The sequence below is a fragment of the Chelonoidis abingdonii genome, chromosome 15 (genome assembly GCF_003597395.2).
Source record: "Chelonoidis abingdonii isolate Lonesome George chromosome 15, CheloAbing_2.0, whole genome shotgun sequence".
In the NCBI taxonomy this organism is placed as follows: domain Eukaryota; kingdom Metazoa; phylum Chordata; order Testudines; family Testudinidae; genus Chelonoidis; species Chelonoidis abingdonii.
In genome coordinates this window covers 24706602-24728977 of record NC_133783.1, presented here as the reverse complement: position 1 = coordinate 24728977, position 22376 = coordinate 24706602, and the positions used below count along the sequence as shown (strand labels likewise).

Sequence of the window (22376 nt, the reverse complement as noted above, 5' to 3'; positions counted from 1 at the left end):
CATTCTAGTGAGTGCGAGGAGGTTGGTGAAAAGACACTCCCTGCACTCACCAGTGGCGGGAAGTGGAACGATGCAGCCCCAGCCACTTCGCTTCCCTTGCCCTGGCCCCAGCCATGTTGCTGGGGGGTCGGGGGTGGATTGAGGTTAGGGAAAGGTTCCCCCCTGACTCACCAGCGGCGGGAAGTGGAGTGACATGGCCCAGCCAGCTCTACTCCGCCAGCTCCCAGCTGTAGGGCTCCGCTTCCTGCCACTGGTGACTCTGGGGGGAACCTTCCCCTACCCCCCCTTCCTGAACGACACGGCTGGGGCCAGGGCAAGGGAAGCAGAGTGGGCTGGAGCTGCATCGCTTCACTTCCTGCCACCGGCAAGTGTGGGGGGCGATCCTTTCCCCAACCTCCCCGCACTCACCAGCGGCAGGAAGTAGAGCGCCGCGGCTGGGAGCTAGCAGAGTAGAGTGGGCTGGGGCTGGGCTGCTCTGCTTCCTGCCACTGCTGGTGAGTGTGGAGTCACTGGGGGAAGAGGTGGAATGGGGGCAGAACAGGGGGAAGGGTAAGAGGTGGGATGGAGGGAGTTGTCTGGGGCCCCACACCCTCCTAGGGATGGACCTGCCCCTTGCAGTGGGTGCAACCCATGGATGTGGGGGGGTTGGCCAGGGGATAGGGCTGGTTGCGGGGCTGGTGCTGCTGCCTATGCTGCATATGCTTAAGGATGGCCCTGGTCAGCTAACGGTACAAACAACATTTGGAAAGATCATTAAGTGGTCCGCCAACACCCTCAGCAATTTTCAAGTGGTCCGTGGGAAAAAAAGTTTGAGATCCACTGCTCTAACTGATCAGCAACATAGCAATAAAACAACATTAACCAGGACGACTTTAAGTGAGGAGTTACGGTATATGGCTTACAAGGCAGGTGTGTGTGAGGGGGCGAGACTTGGACCTGTTCTGGGCACCACCAAAAATTATACAAACCTGCTGCCCCTGGAAACATGCTGATGCAATTCTTGTCTTGTGATGGCAGTAGTATTTTTGGGAATTATATCACCACATGGCAGTTGGGTGTGATCCTCACTCCCAGCTATCTGGATATTTTCTGAGGCTAGCAGTATAGCAGCTACTTTATTTTCCATCTGATCTGTGCTCCATTATCACCTATATCACACTCGGTTTGCTGAACTTTAATCTGATATTGGTGTCTTAACCCAGATTTGTCTCCTGCTTCCACATTCCTCATTTGTCAAGCTGTAGTTGCAGAACTCAAGGTGGACAGAGGGATATCTCCCTCAAAGAACCCAAATGCCACAGTTGTCTTGGGAATCCTCAGAGGGCTTATGTCTCTTCCCTGGGCCATTTTCTTCCCCCTCCTGCGAGGGCCCACTTTGCCTTGCAAAGTGGTATGATTATAAATACATCAGACTCTGCCAGTTTCACACATGCAGCCTTCATTTAGCCCTCCAAGCTCAATTACATCCACTGATGTCTTGGGGGTAATTAAGTAATATTAGAACCTTGTCCTTCCCTCTGCCCCCAATGCTGTTCAAAGCATAAGCCTGTGTGTTCACCCAGTGGAGCCCACTCCTCTGAGTCTCTGAATCCTCCCTAATGCACCTCACCGTGAATGAGGGCTAATTACATTTCTGAAAGATGTCATTAGCAGCATATTTGTGCTGGATTTCAGAAAGCTGGCACAAAGCAGGAAATGCTCCCTTAGTAGGTGTCTTGCTGCTTTAACATCTTCGGTGCCACAAGTGGGGAATGCGGGAGGGGCAAACCAACATTTTCCAAACCTGGATTTTGGACACTAGACTGAAGAGGAGCTCAGTCTGCAAAGAGGACACTGGGATGTCCTGGGCATTGTAATTAGTCTCTTCTCAAATATTTTGCATCTTTCATCTGAGGACCTCATACCAGTTTATATGTGATAACTAAGGCCTGGGCTACACTAGCTGGGGGTGAGGGGGGTGGGGTTTGAACTAAGATACACAACTTTAGCTGAAGTCAAAGTTTCTTAGTCTGACTTACCTGGCTGTTGTCACGGCGGCGAGCCGACTGCTGCAGCACCCCTGTAGATTGCGCTTACTCCTCCTGCCAAGGTGGAGTACGGACATCGATTAGCGAATCAATTTATCGCATCCAGACAAGACGCGATAAATCGATCCCCAATACATCGAACATGACCTGCCAGTCTGGCGGGTAGTACAGACATATCATAATTGAGCCTCTCAATGTCTCTGTGAGATAGGTAATTATTAACCCATCAGTGATGGGCAAAGCAAAGTACAGAGATGTTAAATAACTTGCCCAAGGTAATAGCAGATCAGTGGCAAATCCCGAAATAGAAGAAAGAAGGAATTACAACACTCAATCCCATTCTTTATTCATTGGACAACACTCTTTCCCTAATATGATGAAGAACCAGTGGCAGTAAATCAGTAATAGGAATGACAAACATGCACACAGAAAGGTATGGCTCTATTAGAATACACCTCGGCATGGGTACAACCAGAAATTCAAGGCCACCAGAACACTCCTGTGACACTGTTGGAAGTCTTTATGGACTGTCAACTGAACTCTTCATTCCTACTCCTGTGTAAATCCAATTAATTCCATTGACTTGACATTTTCACCAACATGACTGAGAGCGGGATTTGGCCATTTGAGCTGTCCACTATGATAACTGTGCCTCACATTCCTGGGAAATTAGCTCCTGAGGGAGTAAATGTTGCATCATATAGAAAAAAAAAAATTCCCCTCTCACCCCTATGGATGGTATGTGTCTTCCTCAACCTCGGGTCCTCTACCAGAGGCCTGGGAGTTTGAGGGTTCTGCGCAGTATCTTAGCTGTTCCTAGCACTGACTTTCTGGACAGAGAGCTCTGTATTGTTCTGGGATCTTTTGGAGCCACTACCCATGCTTAGGGTCACGCCCCGAGTGCTCCTACCACCTGGGACCATTTGCCTTCCTTTCAATCCCTCTCTAGTTCCTCTTTCAGGCCTAGGTACTTCTCCAGCTTCTCATATTCTTCTTCCTGATGTTGCTGTCACTTGGCACTGCTATATCTATCAGGTCGCTGTCTCTGGTCCTTGTCTATTACCACGATGTCTGGTTGATTGGCCAGTACCTGCCTGTCCGTCTGGATCTGGAGTCCCACAGAATCTTAGCCCTGCTATTCTTCCACACTTCTGTGGAATCTCCCTATCTGTCTTGGAGGGTCTCGCCATACGCTGTGCAGATGTTCTGCTAACACAATGCCAGCCACTTGGTTGTGCCGCTCAGTGTATGCTGTTCTGCTGCGCATCTTACATCCTGCCACTATGTGTGTGGACTGTCTCTTGACCGGTCTCTGCACAGTCTGCACCTTGGGTCTCTCTAGTGTGGTAGACCCCTGCCCATGGATCTGGTTTCAGTGCCTGTTCTGTGCTGCTCATGTCAGTGCCTCCTGCTGTCTTTTTAGTCCAGCGCTTTCGCACATGGATAGGTCTTCCCAGTGTACCCACCTTGCCTATCTGTCGTGGTAACATCCCCATGCAGGTCTTGTCTTGCCTTTCGGCTTCTTTGCTTCGTCTTTCTCATGTTGCTGCTGCCTCAGGCATTCTTCTCAGAGTCATCATATTGGCGGCCACTCATGATGTACTCCTGATGTTCCGGTTTTCGTCCAGGGACGTGGCTTTGACGCTCACAAGCCCGCCCGGTTCTTTACGGCTGGTATACAGTCTCTGGGTGTTGGAACTTGGGTGGAAACCTCCGTGCATTGTGAGGAGCTTCCGGGTTTCACATCGGCCCAACCTCATGTCCTCTTTGGCGATTCACTCATACTGGCAGGGTATCTGATGACCGGCAGGGCGTATCCGTTGATGGCGTGGATCTTGTTCTTCCCACTGAGCTGGCTCTTCAGGACCTGTCTTATATATATATATATGAGCCTCGGGCCCAAGGAGTTTAAGTTTGGTGCTCTTTTCAAGGGGTAATAAATACCTGTCACAGATTCACAAAATCTAGCCTATGCCCTAACCTATAACCAGGCCCTTGAAAGTTGACAGTGGTAGTGTGCTGGCCCCCAGGGATCCTGACAGTTTCACAGGAGCAGGTCTGTGGCCTTCACGACTCTGGAACCGGGCTTCGGAGTCAGCAATCCATCTCCCTCTGTGGCTCCCTGCAACGAGTCCCACCAAGCCAGACTCTGACAGGAGGCTTGCTCTTTATCCTTTCGGGAAGCAATGCTCTGAGTAAGCGTCTGCACAGTGACACCAGGCAGCCTTTTCAAAATAAGATAACAATTGATTAGTCTCCTGGCATACAGAATTTGAAAGTTGTTAGGTCAGCATAGAGAAGCTAAGGCAAAGCGCAGACTAGCCAACTCCAGGGCACTGTTGAGCCACAATCCTGTAGGAACCATCTTCACTTCCTTTTGGTATTTCTTTGTTGTTGTCCCAAATCAAAGTCCCATGTCTTTGAGAGCTCAGCACTTAACACAGTCAATCTGACACCTTTGCCCTTTGACCTCCAGCTCAGGGCCTTTGCTCTGCTTCCCTGCAGAGAGGTGGGAGGGTGGAGGGAATCTCCTCTTCTTGGCTGTTTGTCGCTTGGTATGACTATCCTGGCTTTTGGGGTTTCTTCTGATCCTCCATTCACATGTGTAGGCTCTGTTCAGTTTCTGAATGACTCTGGTCTCCAACCAGGCATCTGTGTAAGTCCCTTTGTACTGCTGTCCACTGAGTATAACACACAGAGGGAAACTCAGATGTACATAGCAATCATAAAAAAATATCACCAATATTTCCACATTTGTCACAATACCCATAAAAGAACCCAGGGAATAATTGGGGAAGAGCACCATCACACTGCACTTCTACATTGTATTGTATTTTGTTGCATTCATGTATGTCTTCCTGTGATGGGGGTCTCTACTCACTGCTGGATGGCCCCGCCTCCTCGCAGTTCTGGGGATTAGCTGTGCCATGCTGATACCTCTTCCAGTGGTCACACTCCATCACTTTCTCTCTTCCTCTCTCTGCAGCCCCTCTTTAGTTCCAGGAACTGCAGCCTCCTCTTTGTGACTCAGCCCTCGGTCACTATGTGGCTTCCTCTTTCGGGGGTACCAAAGTCCTTCTGCAAGAATGGTCTCAGGCAGTTTTCTCCAGCACTGCCCTGATGATGCCATTTTCCTAGTGGCTGGTAGGGGAACCTGAGCCGGTCCACTACTCTGGATTCCAGTCCAGGGGACCTATATCTGGCAGCTGTTGCTCCTTCCCTGGGTTCCTTCCTACAGCTTCTGGTTTCCCACCTCTCTGGGTGTTATCAGCTCAAACTCTCTCCTCCAGGGAATAACTACAGAGTACTGAATGCAATAGCCTCAGAGACACCTCCCTACTCCCAGGGACTGACAGCAGACTACTTCCTTGAAGCCCCCTGCTACCAGCTTCCTCTCCACCCCAACCCCTACTGGACTTCATCAGACAATTAGGCTCTAGCACACCCTGGCTTTCCTCCAGGTAAAGCAGCCTATTGGTTAATTGTCCCAATTTACTCCTTCAGGCCTTGTGTGGGGTGGAGACCCCATCCCACTTCCCCACTAGAGCCATTCAATTCAAATGCAATGGCAAGAACAGGTTCATGATTCTGATGGTTTTTTCACAAATAGAGGTTGACATTCTCAGAGGACTCTCTCCGAGTGCAGTCGAACTTCATGTGTATTGACAGACTTATGTAAGGGTCAGGGCTGGAACAGAAAAGGGTAGTGCGACATAGCACTGAGCTATATAGGTAAAGATGTATTTGGGTTCATTACTGAAATAACACAGAGCACTGCATTTCTGAATTGAAAGACTTGTGTTGTAGGGCTTGGTAATAAAATACTGTAATTAAGGTTGCTACAGCGAAGTACTGAGGTATGTTATCAGGTTGCGTTAGTTAGGGAAGTTTCCACACAGTCGTTCACCGTGTGTTTGGTGCTAACCACTGCTTCCCATCCCTCACTTTAATGAGCATTCAATTTCGACCCACTTTTAGACACTTATCATTGATACCGTCATGTTCCCCTGTGCAGAAGGGCACAGTGAAGGGCTGTCCACTGTATCACACATACTTATGGATTTTTTATTGCAGGTATATTTTTGGCCAAAATTATGAGTGGGAACCAGAAGCAAATAAAAGCCTGTTTCATTTCAGGTAAGGATGAATTGCAAAGCTTTTGTGAAGATATATGCTTTAAAAAAATGGTTTAAAGATCAATCAACGACAGACTTTATGGGCAGCTTTTAAAATATATTTAGGGCAAGACTTTGGCTCAAAGCCACTGCCTCAGTTGTAGGAGGGAAGATTGTTCACTGGTGACTGGTCTTGGCGGCATTACGCCTGAGGCAGGTAGACAGTTCCTTGGCTGGGGTACAGTAGTGTAGTGCCATTGGATTTAATGGTGCTGTGCTGATTTTCACCATGTGAGGATCTGGATCAGTCCCTCTGAGAACTCTGGGAGAGCATGGGCCTTAGTGACCTCTACTGATTTACAGGCTGTGCTGTGGTGGCTGGGTGCAGAGTAGGGGTTCAGCCATAGTCCTTCCCTAGCCCTCTGAGGAATCTAGCACCACAGGCTGCACTAGATTCTGCTAGCTCTTCTGCACCAGGACCGTGATTTTGCCAGACCTCTGTGCAAGAGCACAAGGTGAAAGAGATGGCATGCCAGAAAGGTGGCAACTGATTATGCCATTCCTCACCTGTGCCTAGCTCTGCATGGGTGCATAATCTAGCCCTTACGTTTACAAAAATCCTTTCCTCCTCCTCTCATCAGCCAGGTTCTGAATCCAGGGGTCCACCTACTCCCTGTAGGTAACAGAGCAGAAAACACCAGAGGCATCTGTGACGTTCCTATCTATGACCAGAACCTCCCAATTCCACTTTGGAAGGACACAAACATGAAGGCTGGCATGTGGTTAGAAATTAGACCACTCTTGCAGTGCATACATTCAGTGTGTACTTACGTCCATGTTTGCAGATTCCCTGTGGGACAGACTTTGATGATTCATATAGTTATGTGTATTTTAAAGAGATTTTATCAAAAAGGTTGCCCAGTAAATGATTTCCCATGGCATTAGAAGATCAAGGAAATTGCCTAACTTTAGGGGGTCATGATGTCCTTCAATCCTTTTAATAGCTTTATGGAGCAACTGATTGCCAGGCACATGGGAATCCTAGTGTTTCCCACACCCTCCTCACCTCTCTGGCTGTGCTTAGGCTGCCAGCTCTACTTATAAGGTTGTCACCACCTCCTGCATGAAACGGTAAATCTGCAGTCAGTGTAGCCATTAAATGGGACTGGTCCTGAGGCTGTGATTTGCTTCAGGACAAAGATGGGACCCAGAATGTAGACTGGAGTGACTTCACTGAGACTGTCAAAAAACCTTACAGAGTAACCAATGGGTGGAATCTCCATAAATTAAGGCCAATGTTTCAAGTGAAGATGAATTCAGTGACACCATCCAGTTTCCAGCAGGCATTCCAAAAACTGGGGGGGGGGGGCCTTAAAAATGTGTGTCATTTATTTCAGATGACCGGAGGGCTGGATCCTAATGGAAAGGCTTGGGTCCAGGAAAAATATAATATCTGACTGGCTGATCGGGAAATTCAAAAATATCTAATTTCAATATATCCCAGTTTCAACATACTGATATGAACCACTAATGTCTGGGTTCCCTATGATCTGGATCACTCACTCTGGTAATGGACCCAAGTGGGCTTTGATTTAGCTCCAAATTGCTCCCACTGACTCTAGGACCTGATTCTCCTCTGACTAAAAATGGTATAAATCAGGAGCAACTCTGCTGAAGTCAATCAAGATATACCAATGTAAACTTAGTGTAAGTGACAGGAGAATCAGGCCTTTAATCTAGCTCCTGATCCAAACATTCCTGGAATAATACAGTTTATTTTAGTGATTGCAAATGTTATGTGTTTACTTGGTAATCTGCATATTTGGTTATATTAAGGATCAGTGAATCTGCTTTGAAAAACTCCCATTGACTGCAGTAGACTTTGGAACAGGCTCGTATTCATTTTCGTGTACTTTCTGGGCTGAGCCAGGCCTGGATGTAGAAACAGAAAAATACCACAAGAAAGATTTGGGGATCTGGAAGCACTATCAACATGGGAGAAAGCCACTTTTCATTGTTGAAGACCAATGTTTAGACCAAAGAGGTTTAGGTAAACAAGAATCTTTGTGATGCTTATCTAAACGTAATTTAGACAATTTGAGGTTGCCCATACTCTGTCAGTACGTGTTCCTCAGAGATTATTGTACATAGTAATTATTCTTCATAGATTCAAAAGTTATAATTACCCTGTAACCCACACTTTGAGTTGGAAAGTAGAAATAACTATGGTAGTTACATTCTGTATCAGCAAAATTGTTAGAGCACCTGATGTATTTGTAAAGTCCATTCCAGGGAGCAACAGAAAGCTAGTTCAGGCTTTCCCTTCTCCTGGGAAATACACTGAGAATCCATTCTGGGTGAAGAGAGAAATCTAGTTCAGCTTTTGCTGCACCCAGTGTCCACTCCAAATGGGCATGGAAATCCAGTTCCTTTTTCTTAAGAGATATAGCTCCTTCTAGTCAGCTTTCCCTGTTTCATCCCTTTTACTTCCACTCAGCTTTCTTACCCTGCATTTTCTTCTGATCAAAATAACATATTTTGGTTGTTCATTTTTTCAGTTTTTCCAAAGAGGTTTGGTAACATTTTCTGCATCTAATCTATATACAGGTAATACGCAGTAACTTTGTCAACAGAATAATGAAGAGGCTACCTGTGTCTCTCCTGGGCTGTTAGCATACAGTAGTTTATGGCTGAAGGTCAATTCAGGCCTGACTATGAATGATTTTACTGTCTTTGGGCAAAATGCAAACTTTGTAAGGCTTAGACTCAATGCAGGGCATAATGGATAACACTGTGCAAACTATCATGTAGGTAGTACAGCTGAATTTCTCAGCAATACTACCCACAAGAGGTTTTTGCTTCTAAATGCTCACTGTCATTCTCTGGAGAAAAGAGGAGCTTCCATGTGACTGGAATTATCCCAAAGGGCTTGATGTATTTCCTGACAGATGTTATTCCCCACAATAATATGGGCAGTGGATGCCTTGACAGCAGGTGAAGCTAGTTCCTGCTCAGTGAGTGAGGTAAAGAGCTCCATTAGACTCCCGTAGGGATTCCAAGACAATTCGGTGGAGACAGACTGCATGGCAGAAAAAACGGGCACCTCTCTTAACCTAAATTCCATTGAAGCTTGGTCTCATCTGTCTCCTGTCACTTTAGATTCCACCTTCATCTCTTCATCATCCCCTGAGCTGCTGCTGAGGCTGGTAATTAGGTATGGGGCTTATTTCAATTCCTACAGGCCAGGGAAAAAGAAAAGAAAGAGACAGAAACTGAGGAAGAAGGAAAGATTATTGGGGAAAGAAAAAGTTTCCTCTGAAGTGAATACTCAAACTTTGCAGTGTGACTCAGATAATTTACTAGCATTCACTAATTTCTGACCTGAGTGACAAGAAAAAACCCAACAAATGTAATGCATGTATCCAGCTGTGCTTGAGTGTCCCTATTCACTGTGGCATTAAAAAAAATATTGGGGCAGATCCTCAGGTAATTTAAATTGTCGTAGCTCCACTGAAGTCATTGCTGAAGATTGGGCCTGTTAAGTGAGAGTTTAGTGTTGGGAAAAGATGCCAAATAGACAGAGTCTGAAGGGTATCCTACATTTATCTACAAAATCAGTATAACACAAGCAGCAGCAGTACAAACTTGCCTCATCCTCGCTATTCAATTTTGTACAAGTTCTCACACCCTAGCAAAACTGAGGCAAGGATTGCTCTTTCATGGTTGAAAGTTACTTTCATCTCCAGTTCCACTCACGTCTTGACCTTTCTGTTGAGACTACCCACAAACAGCACCGACTGGAATCAAGACTTTTGTCACAGGAACATGTACTTGCACACGTGGAGTTCATCTGAGACCACCTCAAATTCATTTCCGATAGTTGACTGAATGCTTGTGACTTAGGGATGTGAGAAAAGCCAAGGACATACCAGACGACATGCTTAACAAGAAAGGAGACACGGAAGCACAGTCATTTAGCGTACTATTAATCATTTTTAATGTGTAGGTTGCTTTAGCTTTGATAATTTAAAATATCTGTCAGAAAGGTTACCTATATAATTATATATATAAATTTCAAAAATGTTCTTGCCAAAACAAATGGAGCGTCTCACACTCATGCCAGGGATGAATCCAAAGGAGCTGTAAAAAGGATTTGTAATAATGTACAAAGGAATCTGTGTCCATAATCTCCATGACCGTGCTGAAAACAGCTAAAAGTAAGCTTCAAAAATGAATGAGACATTTATATGGATATGAATAACTTCTGCATTACCCTGACTTGGATAAAATGAGGGGCTATCAATCCTCAAGCTTCTAGATATCAACTGATCACCAGATGGGATTAGGATGACGTTTCCGCCACAGTGGTCTAGCATCACGGTTAGATGGACAGGTTTTGAAGTATGAGATGTTGGCCTTTCTTGGAGACAGGATGCCAGATGAGTAGATAGAAAATGACCTGTTCTGGCATGGCAAATCCTTGTACCACCTGCTGCTGCTCATTCTTCTCACTGGCAGCAGTGTTGGAAATACCCCAAGTACCCTCCTCTTGCCATTGGCTCCATCAGTATCCATCCTCTCCACTGATTCATGTTTAGCTGTCACAGGTGTTGGCTGTGAGAGAAACTGTGCCTGTGTCTTTGGTGCCAGTCTCTGAAGTGAGGACATATAGAAGTGCTGCATGTAGTAAGCATCCTTGTTGTTAAGGCAATAGCCGTGTCTCGTGTTGCAAGTTCATTTGGTTGTGCATTGAAGACTCACAAGGCACCCGCTTGGGATATCTTTAACAAAATAGTTAATTTTTATTAAACATAAATAAGAAACTCCAAAGAGAAAGCATTCTAAACAGCAGTTTAAACTGCTTAGCAGCCGGCATGTAAAAGTTCTCAGAAAAATCTTTAGATTTAGCCAGAGGTGCAAGCAAAAACATTAGTTGCAATAGTGTATTATACTTTGCCTGCTCTTAGGCACATCTGGACAGTAGGAATACAGCAGGTAACTCATGGTCTAAGTAACCCATGTACAACAAATTAAAAGATAATTATCTTTTTAAATGCTAATTTAAGATTGTGCAATGCAGATACCATCTAACACCATCTTCTGCAGCAGTATCTAATTCTGTTGTTGAAGGAAATAGAGGGTGGACATATTTGCTTGAGAGAGCTTGTGAGTGCCAAGAATCTTGTGTGGTTCTGATGTAAAGATGTAGGCAGGTTGAAATGGTCTTTATATGGCCCTCCATTACTGTGGGAGATTGTGAAATCAAAGGGAGTTCAGCGCCTAGGCACTTTTGAAAACCCCACTAGGCACCCATCTGCATTTTTAAGTGCCTAAATACTTTTCAAAATCTGGCCCTTAGAAACCAACTTTCTCCTTGTGTGATACCAAAGCAGCTGAGACTATCAACCTCCTTCCCCCAGTTTAATCATGAGGGAACTGGAGGCAAGGTGAGGGTCCTCAGCTGTGGAATTCTTTTCCCCACCTTGTTTCAGCACAGCCCAAGTCTATTGATAATCAGGTCATTCAGCTAGGACTCTTTGTTCTACCAGGCTTTTTTGGTGAGAAAGGGCGAGCTGCTGGGCTGGGGGAGAAAGAACAGAGAATTTTATGGAGACACTTCTTTGCATTGTTTGTGCATTTGCCCAGAACACTGCATTAGGCACATTTTACAAAGATGAAATAAATAAATAAGGCCCAGGCATACCAATATGTTAGAAATAAAGTATGTGCAAAGTATTCTGTATTAACAAAAAGAAACACTAAAGCCTTTAGCAATACTGATTGCTAATTGCAGTATACACTGATTGCAAATAATCCCTTTGCATAAACTCCAGCGCACATAATTACATGTGCTGTCTCACACACACATACACGCACACACACACACAGATAAGAATAGCAAGAAAAGTGCATGGGAAACAGTCTTGAGAAAACCATGACAAATATCTAAGCATGAGGCTTAACACTCATTTTGAAACCATCCCCTCCTCTCCATGTTATCCCAATTAATCACAGAACATTATAAAATGCCTCCAAACATTCCACAGGCTTGACATCACACACCTCTGCTATGTTCATCCAACTTTCTAATCAGCCTTATCTACAAATTCAGGCCATTCTTAAATAAATCCGGAGCCACACAAAACTACTACTCCCATCTCCCTGTACACTAGTTCTATATAATGTAATTCCTTTATCCCTTTATGTAACTGAATCAAGTCTTTGACACATACAGCACTCCCTTAGGGAAGCTATTGAATTTGAATTTAACAGGGATAAAACCAACAGTATTCTAGAGAGCGTCTCTGAAAAGCTGTACAAGTTAATGGACAGCAGTACTCTTTCTGTAGGTCTTTGAGCCATCCTATAAAATTCTCGGATAGGTTGGAACTTCCTACTAAATTCTACAAGACTTTTTTCATAAGGACTAATTAGGAATAAACTAGCCCTAGGACTCTTTGCTGAGAAACTGGAATTGAGTAAACTTTTTAGTCCTGGTTTTCCTCTCCTTCCCCCACAGTGGGCTGATGTCTTTGTCCTCTGATCTTCAGCCCTCTGATTCCCCTATCAAATGAGGCTCCTCCAACTTTCCTAGCCTTCCCTTAGCCCCCCACTGAGGATCTGAAAGTTCTGTCCTACTGCGTGTTCCTTGGCTATCTTATATCTGCCACTAGTTCATCTCTCTGCTGCCCTGCAATGTTGGATCTATGCTGATTCTTTACTCTTCTTGGCCTAAATTCTCACATTGAACTGCTTCCCTTCTATGGATCTTGGTCTGAGGAAGGTGTTGTGAACTAGCAGCACGGGGAAAATGGGTCACAATGGAAAGCAAACTTGGGTAAGAGTAGGTCTCCTAGCTGGAGGAGGCAGTACAGATTGGGATTGATGCCTCATGTACCTCAACCTGCTTTACCAGCCTCTCAAGCCAGAAAAGTCTCCTCTTGTGTACATCTCCACAGCGACTTCTAGACCCCGAAAACCATCTATTCCATAAACTGTTGAACTCTAAGGATAAGTCAGTATCTTACATTTTAAGGTTACACAAAATTTTACATTGCCGAAGATGATAGTTCTCTTCAGTAGCAAGAGGAATGCAGCAAAAAGTCTGTGCATATAGGCAAAAGAAGTAAACATCACTCTGGGATGTATTAGCCAGGAGTGTTGTAAGCAAGACACGAGAAATAATTATTCTGCTCTACTCTGCACTGATTAGGCCTCAGCTGGAGTATTGTGTCCAATTCTGGGCATCACATTTCAGGAAAGATGTGGACAAATTGGAGAAAGTCCAGAGAAGAGCAACAAAAATGATTATTAAGGTCTAGAAAACATGACCTATGACGGAAGATTGAAAAAGTTGGGTTTGTTTAGTCAGGAAAAGAGAACACTGAAAGGGAACATGATAACAGTTTTCAAGTACATAAAGGTTTGTTACAAGGAGGGGGGAGAAGAATTGTTCTTCGTAACCTCTGAGGATAGCACAAGAAGCAAAGGACTTAAATTGCAGCAAGGGCGGTTTAGGTTGGACATTAGGAAAAACTTCCTAACTGTCAGGGTGGTTAAGCACTGGAATAAATTGCCTAGGGAGGGTGTGAAATCTCCATCATCAGAGATTTTTAAGAGCAGGTTAGACAAATGCCTGTCAGGGATGGTCTAGATAATACTTAGTTCTACCATGAATGCAGGGGACTGGACTAGATGACATCTCAAGGTCCCTTCCAGTCCTATGATTCTATGATTCTTTTGAATGCAAACTGACAATTTACTTTGAGGCTGTTTGAGATCCATTCTATTCACATATATTCAAACAGCCTTTTTTCCTGAGACTTTTTGTGGTTCTCACAATTGTGAAATATGCTTTGAAATATTTGCACAGTAGATTCAAACATTACAATTTAATCACAGTTTATGGATATTAACAGACTTCTGTTTTTAAACACTTAGGTCATCAAATAAGGAAATAGAAACAAGTGAGTTAGGTGACCAATCATACATTCTGAGTAAGTGAATGATAAACAGTGGTCATGCAGATTTGATTAGATTAGGTGCTTCTGTGCCTTGTGACATGAGACAACTCTGTGCTTCCATCTCTCTCTCTCTCTCTCTCTCTCTCATGCCACAGTTCTTGCTTCTTTGTAGTCAGTTTCCATGACAGTTACATTTTTCTCAATAGTTTTCTTATATGTAATCTGTTTTCCCCATTGTTTCTATCTTCCACTAAGGACTTGTCTAGGAATTTGTTTTTTGACATCATACCACATCTCCAAACCACTTCTGTCTTCTTTCTCAGATTATATCTACAATATTTTAGTTAGTCCTTTGTAATACACCAGCATTAGTTAACTTATCCCACCAACACACACCAAGTATTCTCCACAAGCATCTCCAGTGGAATACGTTGTTTCCTGTTGGGGATATCTAGCATATGCCGATTTTCAGAAGCATATAACAAAAATGTGGGTATCACCATAACACTGTAACTTTGTCTTGGTTCTTGTGTGAATCTCCTTGTTTTTTCAAATATTTGCCAGTAACAAAAAAGCACCACTTGCCTTCCCAATACTTGTGTTCACCTCCTTAGGGGGATTGAGCATCAACATTAATTGTGCTTCCAAGACAAACAAACTCACTAATCATGCTGTATTCTTCACTGTCAATCAGATATACAACATCACTGTGGACTCCTCTTTCAACAATCATGGCTTTCATTTTCTTTTGGCTGATTTTTAATCCTACTTTGGTGACCTCATGTTTGATATTGATCCTTTTTTTTTTTTTCATGGTATCATCTGTGTCCAACGGAACAATATCACCTGAAAATTCCTTCTACTCTATGTAATTCCTGTATCTTCCTTTGATGTTGCTCTTCACATCCCATAATTATCACAATACAGAAAAAATAGGTGATAAGATCCAACCCCACAGCACACCAGGCTTCCTATCCTTGGTCAGTATTTTGAACCTTCATACAGTATCTTGATCAGTGACACTATCTTTCTAGCAAGCCCTCACAAGATTTTTCCGTGTGACGCTCTATGAATATATGCATAGCGGCCAGACTGCAAACAAACTAAAACCTAAAATCTGTTCACCCAACTATTCATTGACCAATAGTAAATGTTGCAACCTGGTCATTGTTTATTTATGAACTGAAAAAGGCAAAAACTTTACTGGATAAATTATTCACAATAAATAATTCAATCAGATCCATTCATTTATTTCACAACTGTAATGTATTTTTATGATATACTCGCTGTGTTATATCTGTCGGGGAAAAGAAGACCACCTCTGTGATTTGATCAGACAGCCTGAGGCACCTTTATTGAATATACACCTGTGCACAAGCGGAGGCCAGCATGTCCCCCCTGCAAGGGTTAGGCTGACCTGCCTGGTACAAATGTTACTGAGCATATAAAGGTTAAAACCGCAAAACGTCATACATAGATACAGCCTTATTTAGAACACAGATTGCTAATGTTGCAAAACATGACTAATATTTACCCTATGGCATACATATTGCTATTTAGCAAGCAACTCTCACACATTTTCCTATTTTCCTGTTATAGTCTTTGCCAGTCAAGTCTGCGGTTTTACCGTTTTAGCACTTTTTCTGGAGTCTCGACAGCAGGGTCAGCTGTTATCAAAACAGATCTCCTGGTTCCCCTTTATCCACATCTAGTTCCTCTTTTGGGCCCTGACTACATCTTTCTGCCTCAGCATGCCCTTTGTACAGTAAAACAAGCTACGTTAAAGCTCTAAATTATTTTTGCTCAAAGGCCTAGGGCCTAAGATAATAGAGGGGGGGGTTATTTTCCCTAACATATCCAATTTCAAAAATTTCCCCTTGATAACCAGAAAGCATTTAAAGTTATACTATTTCCAATCAGTCAAATTACTACTGATATAAAATCACATTGCTATTTGAATATGAGGTATAAATTAATGATAGGAAGAAGCTACAAAAATCAGCTCTGGATCCAGATTTTGAACATATCATTGTTAGTTGTGGTGGTGGTGAGGGTTTTGTTTTTGTTTCTTGCCCATTATAGAAATATAGACCAGCTGCAAAGTTTCAGTCCAAATTTGAGTTTGGATTCTGAACCACTCTCCTCAATGAAGAGTAGGGTTGTTTGCACCAGATATTTAGATATTTTGACTAATCTCTAGTGTGAATCCAAATTTCTCAAATAGTAACTTGCACTTGGAAGTTAGATGTCAAAGGAAACTGGCTAGTGGGACACAATGTTTCACTTCTAAATCAGTTTGTTAGTGAACAGACATCTTCACCACATGAAAACTGCTGACATGAAGGGCACTAATTGGACACCTTTGTGGACAGTCTCAGCATAGATGCCAAGGAAAAGTTTCTGACAGGATGGAATGCTTTGTTTCTTTCAAAAGCCCTTTCTTGTCTGATCATTTCAGAGTAGGTGCATTTCTATAACAACATGTTTGTTTTTAAATAAATATCTGACTGTGGTTTAAAATATGCAGTATATCAGCCAAAATATCAGCCATATACATGATATAACTGTAAATATAGGTGCTGCTTATGCACACCCCACACATATGACTTGGTTCTTTAGAGACCATTCAGTCCTAACATGCTCTGTAATAAAATAAGGTTCTAATACCTCAGCTCTCAATTGCATTACTCTCCCAATCTGAAAGTGCTGGCTGAATGGACTCAGACTTATAGACTTTAAGGTCAGAAGGGATCATCATGCTCAGCTAGTCTGACCTCCTGCACATTGCAGGCCACAGAATCTCACCCACCCACTCCTGTAATAGACCCACAACCTCTAGCTGAGTTACTGAAGTCCTCAAATCATGGTTTAAAGACTTGAAGTTACAAAGAATCCACCATTTACTCTAGTCTAAACATGCAAGTGACCCATGTCCCATACAGCAGAGGAAAGCAAAACAACAACCGCAACAAAAACCAAACAAACTAAGGTTTCTGCCAGTTTGACTTTGGAGAAAATAAACCTACACTTAGCCTGCAACTCTTTTCCTTTGAGCAAAGTTCAGGCAAGATGAAAAGGACTTCGGGATAAAAGTAAGCATTTGCGGTCTTGCCCAAACTGAGGAGATGAAACACCAATAAGAGAAGGGGCTTTTGCTGGGAGACCTTATTAATGTCTTAAAGCACCACCAAAATATTTTCTCTTTTTAAATTTTATCTTCCAATATGAAAGGACCAAATTCAGCCCTTTGTTTAGCAGGCACATCTCCCACTGAATTCTATAGGGGCTGTGATTTCTTATGCCAGTAATAAATTTGTCTGTATAAAGGATCTTTTGTTCTGAACAGGATGATGTTCACAAATGATATATCAGACATCTGGAAGCTGTGATCCTGTTTCACCTCCTGGCTAGTCAGGATTGGGCCATGGATCTGGTCAGCAAGGGAGAGTCCAGATGCCACTGGAAGTGAAGTTGGTGTCTCGGGTGGCATTCTTCACTCTGAGGCAGTAGAGTACGGTGGCAGGAGAGACCATGCTGCTGGAGGTGCTACCTTTTGGGTGAGATGTGAACCCAAGGCCATTCGTGATCATAAGAATAGGGTTTTTAGCCTGAGTACATTGGCTAAATTCCAACTCAGATAACTGCATCCTATACAGCACTTATCTACGCTTCAATTGACTAAGTTATTCTTTATTTCTTGCTCCAAACAGGTAACAATGCTGTATGGTGGTGGGAGGAAGGGGAGATAATGTTTAAGTGATTTAGGAATCCAGGTGGATGAAGGAGCATCTGTGTAAATTGAGGTGGTCCTTCCAACTCTTCCTATCATCACAGGTCTGTCAGTGCCATATCCACTCTCTCATTACTGTGCCTGCAGAGGAATGTGCAAGAGAACTCAAAAGTCCAACCTGGAGCCTCAGTATTTTGTGTTTCCAAGGCAACATCAGCTTTAACAGCCTTGATAACGACATTATTTGGTTGAAAGGAGCATGTATGATCTTTTGATTACCACTGGAAGTATGAATTAGGTTACTCTCTCCATACCCTTGAAAAATAAATGCACTGGGGAAAAAAAATTCACAAGAGGGTAAATGGAAAAATCAGTTTTTACATTTAATGGAGTCTTCAGTTCAACATTTCTTCTCTTTATATATTTAGATACCATGCATTCATCAGTGATATCTTAGTTTCACAGAGCAAAGAAATTAATTACTTACTAATGTGCAATTCAGAAATTAATTTGTTATCAATATCATTTTAAATATATTATTAATCAATGTAAATGAAGCAGCTTATAAACTGGATGCAGTGTAACCTGATTTGTGCTGAGGCTGCAGGTTATCAGCTCCAAGGAACACAATGACAGTGCAGTCACTAAGGAAAGGAGGGGCAATCCAGTGTCAAACACAGAAAAAAACAATATTCCACACTCCTTGCAGACTACGGAAAATCCCAATCATTATAATGGTAGAGTGGATGGTGAAGTGGCAAGGTTGGGATCTTGCAGCACAACATTTTCCTAACACACTCCATCCGCACCTCCCACCCCCAAACCCCACCCCAAGCTAAAAGTTGGACTGAATTGTTTTGTTTTTCTTCCTAGTGGACCAAACAGAGAAAAGTTCCCCCTGTCCCGTCAATACACTAGCACAATGGAATTCTGGTCAATGACTGGGGGCTCTAGGTTTTACTGCAATACAAATAATATGGATAAGAGTGGTTACAAGAACCATCAGTATGGACCAGACAATTATTTTCATAAACATCTCACATCCTTATCTGAACACGGATCCAAAACTCCAGAATGTTTTTTTTTTCTGTATTCTCCTCGATCAGAGGGGCAGAGGACAGTGCCCATGTGTAAATGAACAAACCTGTACTATCTGACTGTGTCTCACTCTTTGTGAACATCTATTTCTGTATATGTTTGTTAACTTTAATGCCTGGATACACTGTTTGGGCTTGATTTACCCCATTGTTACAAACTGTATCCCAGCAACAGCAGTGGGTGGAGAAAGCCCTGCAAAGGTTTCTGGGGTTTTAATACATATAGTCACGTGCAACAAATATGTACTCATACCTTGGTATTCAATAGGGTTGCATAAAACATTGCAGAAAAAAAGTTTGCAAACATATTTGCAATTTAAGGCTCTGCTTTAACAAAGTGTTTAAACATATGCCTAACTTTAACCATTTGAGCTGTCCAAGGGGCCTCAAGATCAGAACCTTACTGAAGATTTACCTTGACTTCCTTGAAAGGGTTTCATGGAGTATAATCTCAGGCAGAATTTGGTCAGTTCAGTATATGGTATTAGCCACAGCCCAGCATGCTCAGATTCTTTATGCTGTCACAATTCTCTTTCACATAATTAAAACGAATTGATATGGTTCCTCCCCCTTCCCATTCTGCTGTGTGGTCTGCTACACATATGTGCGTGAGAGAGTGTTTGGATGGATAAGAATACACCTAAAAGTATAAAAGTGTGTCACCTTTGGAAGTCTTCAAATAAAATGTATAATAATAATAATAACAATAATAATAATGATTACTTTAAATATATAATTAATATATCCACGAGCATTACAAGGATCTCAAAGTGTTTTTCACATAAAAGTTATTCAAACTCCTGGTTGGTATGTAATTCTATTCCTCTTTTAAAAGATGGGTAAATTGAAGTACAGAGAGAGATGATGTGGCTTGCCTAAGTTAACTTGCTTTCCAGTGGTGATGTTCAACATTTAGCCCAGGGATCGTTGCCCTCAAGGGTGACTATATTGAAAAGAAAATTTGGTATTTGATTATGAACTGAAAATATTCTCCCGTAGCCTGAATAGAAAGGATAGTGATTAGGATGCTGGCTTGTGAATTGGGAGTCATAAGTTCAATTTCCTGTCCTGCTACAGGCGTCCTTGTGTAGTTGAGGGGTTTTGTGATGATAAATACATGAAAGATTCCAAGACTCTCATACTATCTGGGGACCATATAAGTACTTTAGGTAGAAAACTGTGCCCTATTATGATGTGTAAACTGAAGAATTTGAATCAGCTCCATTGCTGCAGGGGAGCAATTCAAGGATATGAATTTAGCCAGCCTGGTACACTTGGCAACCTCTCAGAGTCAACTAAAAGTAAACAATCTGTTGTGGAGATAAGTAACCCCAAGAGTCACATTAGGAGAACAATAAAAGTTAAGTAAAATTTTGTATTGTGCTTATAAGTGAAAAGCTAACATTTATTCTGGCTCTTTTACATTTTTTGTAATAATAGTGCATTCAGCTCTCAGGCTGAGGAGGCAGACACCACTGCTGTAGAGCAAAATCACAAGTGAAGCTGGGCATAGAACTCAGACGTCCCAGTTCTCAGTCCCTTTGAAATGTCTATGACTTAGATGTGTGTTATTAGTTTGAATACTTGGCTACCAATAAGAGGCACAAACAGTGAACAGTCTGACTTATTAGTTTACGCTACTTACTTTATTTACTAGCACACTGGAATATGTTTGATCTACATATTTCTCTTCTGTGTGTTCTGATGAGTAAATGCTAATGTTTTTGGAAGACACTTTGCCGAATTATGCTGTATTATAAAATTCCTTTTGAACATTTACGCTTTTGGCATAAGGGTGATACCCAATCCTTTCCTATAATGATATATTGTCATGTTAATTTTGATGATATCACACTGAAAGTCTGTAATTTGCAGGCCTATATCATGAAAGCATATGTTGTTTTTTTTTTTGAAATAATACATGCATTTTAGCATTCTGCTATACCTATAATGCTGCTTATTAGGTATGAAGAATTTTAACATGTGACAGTAGTAAGGTAAAGCTATTATCCAGCTAACAAGATTTCAAATTAGTTTCATACTCTTTTTCTGGATGCTTTGGTTTCCAAACCAATTACAGTTCCACTACCCACATCGTGCAAATTTCATGCTGAAAGTTCTCTTCATCAGGCTAGAGTAATGCATTCTTCTCTAAATGCTAAGCAGGAAATGAAAAGGGACAAATAAACAGCAGGTTAGAGAATTAATCAAGAAATAATTGAAAACCTGAAAATAAATACATATATTATAGCTGTATTTCTTTCCTTGCTTGCTTGATTGCAAAATGCTGGCTTGAGAGCACAGCTCTGGACCCTGAAGGCTTATTTACCACATCATGGGCAGCAGCATTGAAATCTTAATACCCCTTCCTTTTCCACACTTCCCTGATTCTGACCAATTTATACAACAAAAATGTAGAGAGGGATCATCTCAAGGGCCAGGATGGTAGTTCTGTTTCCATATCAGTTTGTTCTTCTGTTTTCTGAGGCTGCTCATTGTGATGGTAGAGAGAGACAAGGTGGGGGAGGTAATATCTTTTATTGGATGAACTTCTGTTGGTGAGAGAGACAAGCTTTCAGATTTATACAGAGCTCTTTTTCTGATCTGGGAAATGTACTCAGTATCACAGCTAAATACAAGGTGGAACAGATTTGTTTAGCATAGTTAACACATATTTCAAGGGACCATTCAAGGTGATGTAGCCAGTTAACACCTCTGTGTTTAAAAAAACAAAAAAAGTGGTGTGTGTGTGTGTGTGTGTGTTAGTGGGTTATAGAAGATTGTAATAAGCCATAAATCCAGTGTCTCTAAGTCTATGATTTTTAATGTCTAGCAAAGTTATGAATTTAAGCTCCCAGGCTCATCTTTTGAAGGTGTTGTGCAGTTTCCTTGGAAGATCAAGACTGAGAGGTCAGATATAGAGTGATCAGTTGGTGAAAACTGTTCTCGCTCAGGTGATAGTGTTTTTGTCATTTATTTTTGAGTGTGAGTTCATTCAAAAGTATAGTGATTGTCTATTTTCAGCCACATAGTTATTAAGGGCATTTAGTGCATTGGATGAGGCACACCATGGGTTGTGATAGGCACGTGTAAAACCCATGGTCTTCAGAGGTGTGTTGCAGGCTGTATTGATCATTATAGCCATGGAGATATGTCTGCAGGTTTTGTATCTGTTGTTATGGCAGGGTTTGGTGCTGCTTTGAGTTGGTGTGTCCTAGTCTGTGAGGAGCTTGCTTCTTATGATGAGTTTGGAGAGGCTGGGGAGGGGTAATTTGAAGGCCAGAAGAGGGGATGCAGGATTGATTTCTTTCAAGATGTGGTCCCCATTGAATATGGGTCATTGTAATTGTTTAGTGATATCCCATATGGTTTCCAGTGTGAGGTGACAGGTGAGGACTAGAGGTGTGTGGTTGGAGGGGTTTTAATTCTATATTGAAGCAGTT

General features: G+C 42.5%; 1 long non-coding RNA gene across 1 annotated transcript; it reads left to right on the top strand.

Annotated features, from left to right (window-relative positions):
• Nucleotides 1-217: 217 nt before the first annotated feature.
• LOC116829772 (uncharacterized) lies at nt 218-19853 on the top strand. Its single transcript, XR_004374805.2, has 3 exons — nt 218-494; nt 6102-6164; nt 17817-19853. It is a non-coding gene; the product is annotated as an uncharacterized LOC116829772 (long non-coding RNA).
• Nucleotides 19854-22376: the final 2523 nt, after the last annotated feature.